A 2,500-nucleotide genomic window follows, 5' to 3' on the forward strand; every position below is an offset into this window, starting at 1 on the left:
CTCAGCCAAAAATGGCCAGTTTTGGCCCGTTTTTGGGCTGTTTTGGCCTGTTTTTGGTCCGTTCTTGCATGGCGCGGTGACCGTCGTGAGCGGAGCAAAACGTCAGCCATCTCAGCACCCTGGAACCCCCCGGGTGGCACAGGGCTGGATGGGGCTTTCGTATAGCAGGGACGGTGCTGCCTCACGCTTCGCTCGCTGTTCGCCGCTCGCCGCTCGCTCGCGCAGCCAAAAATGACCAGTTTTGGCCCGTTTTTGGGCTGTTTTGGCCTGTTTTTGGTCCGTTCTTGCGTGGTGCGGTGACCGTCGTGAGCGGAGCAAAACGTCAGCCATCTCAGCACCCTGGAACCCCCCGGGTGGCACAGGGCTGGATGGGGCTTTCGTATATAGCAGGGACGGTGCTGCCTCTCGCTTCGCTCGCTGTCCGCCGCTCGCCGCTCGCTCGCGCAGCCAAAAATGGCCAGTTTTGGCCCGTTTTTGGGCCGTTTTGGCCAGTTTTTGGCCTGTTCTTGCATTGCGCGGTGACCGTCGAGAGCGGAGCAAAACGTCAGCCATCTCAGCACCCTGGAACCCCCCGGGTGGCACAGGGCTGGATGGGGCTTTCGTATAGCAGGGACGGTGCTGCCTCTCGCTTCGCTCGCTGTCCGCCGCTCGCCGCTCGCTCGTGCAGCCAAAAATGGCCAGTTTTGGCCCGTTTTTGGGCCGTTTTGGCCAGTTTTTGGCCTGTTCTTGCATTGCGCGGTGACCGTCGAGAGCGGAGCAAAACGTCAGCCATCTCAGCACCCTGGAACCCCCCGGGTGGCACAGGGCTGGATGGGGCTTTCGTATAGCAGGGACGGTGCTGCCTCTCGCTTCGCTCGCTGTCCGCCGCTCGCCGCTCGCTCGTGCAGCCAAAAATGGCCAGTTTTGGCCCGTTTTTGGGCCGTTTTGGCCAGTTTTTGGCCTGTTCTTGCATTGCGCGGTGACCGTCGAGAGCGGAGCAAAACGTCAGCCATCTCAGCACCCTGGAACCCCCCGGGTGGCACAGGGCTGGATGGGGCTTTCGTATAGCAGGGACGGTGCTGCCTCTCGCTTCGCTCGCTGTCCGCCGCTCGCCGCTCGCTCGTGCAGCCAAAAATGGCCAGTTTTGGCCCGTTTTTGGGCCGTTTTGGCCAGTTTTTGGCCTGTTCTTGCATTGCGCGGTGACCGTCGAGAGCGGAGCAAAACGTCAGCCATCTCAGCACCCTGGAACCCCCCGGGTGGCACAGGGCTGGATGGGGCTTTCGTATAGCAGGGACGGTGCTGCCTCTCGCTTCGCTCGCTGTCCGCCGCTCGCCGCTCGCTCGTGCAGCCAAAAATGGCCAGTTTTGGCCCGTTTTTGGGCCGTTTTGGCCAGTTTTTGGCCTGTTCTTGCATTGCGCGGTGACCGTCGAGAGCGGAGCAAAACGTCAGCCATCTCAGCACCCTGGAACCCCCCGGGTGGCACAGGGCTGGATGGGGCTTTCGTATAGCAGGGACGGTGCTGCCTCTCGCTTCGCTCGCTGTCCGCCGCTCGCCGCTCGCTCGCGCAGCCAAAAATGGCCAGTTTTGGCCCGTTTTTGGGCCGTTTTGGCCAGTTTTTGGCCTGTTCTTGCATTGCGCGGTGACCGTCGAGAGCGGAGCAAAACGTCAGCCATCTCAGCACCCTGGAACCCCCCGGGTGGCACAGGGCTGGATGGGGCTTTCGTATAGCAGGGACGGTGCTGCCTCTCGCTTCGCTCGCTGTCCGCCGCTCGCCGCTCGCGCAGCCAAAAATGGCCAGTTTTGGCCCGTTTTTGGGCCGTTTTGGCCAGTTTTTGGCCTGTTCTTGCATTGCGCGGTGACCGTCGAGAGCGGAGCAAAACGTCAGCCATCTCAGCACCCTGGAACCCCCCGGGTGGCACAGGGCTGGATGGGGCTTTCGTATAGCAGGGACGGTGCTGCCTCTCGCTTCGCTCGCTGTTCGCCGCTCGCCGCTCGCTCGCGCAGCCAAAAATGGCCAGTTTTGGCCCGTTTTTGGGCTGTTTTGGCCAGTTTTTGGCCTGTTCTTGCGTGGTGCGGTGACCGTCGTGAGCGGAGCAAAACGTCAGCCATCTCAGCACCCTGGAACCCCCCGGGTGGCACAGGGCTGGATGGGGCTTTCGTATAGCAGGGACGGTGCTGCCTCTCGCTTCGCTCGCTGTTCGCCGCTCGCCGCTCGCTCGCGCAGCCAAAAATGGCCAGTTTTGGCCCGTTTTTGGGCTGTTTTGGCCTGTTTTTGGGCTGTTCTTGTGTGGCGCGGTGACCGTCGTGAGCGGAGCAAAATGTCAGCCATCTCAGCACCCTGGAACCCCCCGGGTGGCACAGGGCTGGATGGGGCTTTCGTATAGCAGGGACGGTGCTGCCTCGCGCTTCGCTCGCTGTTCGCCGCTCTCCGCTCGCTCGCGCAGCAAAAAATGGCCAGTTTTGGCCCGTTTTTGGGCTGTTTTGGCCAGTTTTTGGCCTGTTCTTGCGTGCCGCGGCGACC

This window comes from Musa acuminata, unplaced genomic scaffold (genome assembly GCF_036884655.1).
Source record: "Musa acuminata AAA Group cultivar baxijiao unplaced genomic scaffold, Cavendish_Baxijiao_AAA HiC_scaffold_1126, whole genome shotgun sequence".
NCBI lineage: Eukaryota > Viridiplantae > Streptophyta > Magnoliopsida > Zingiberales > Musaceae > Musa > Musa acuminata.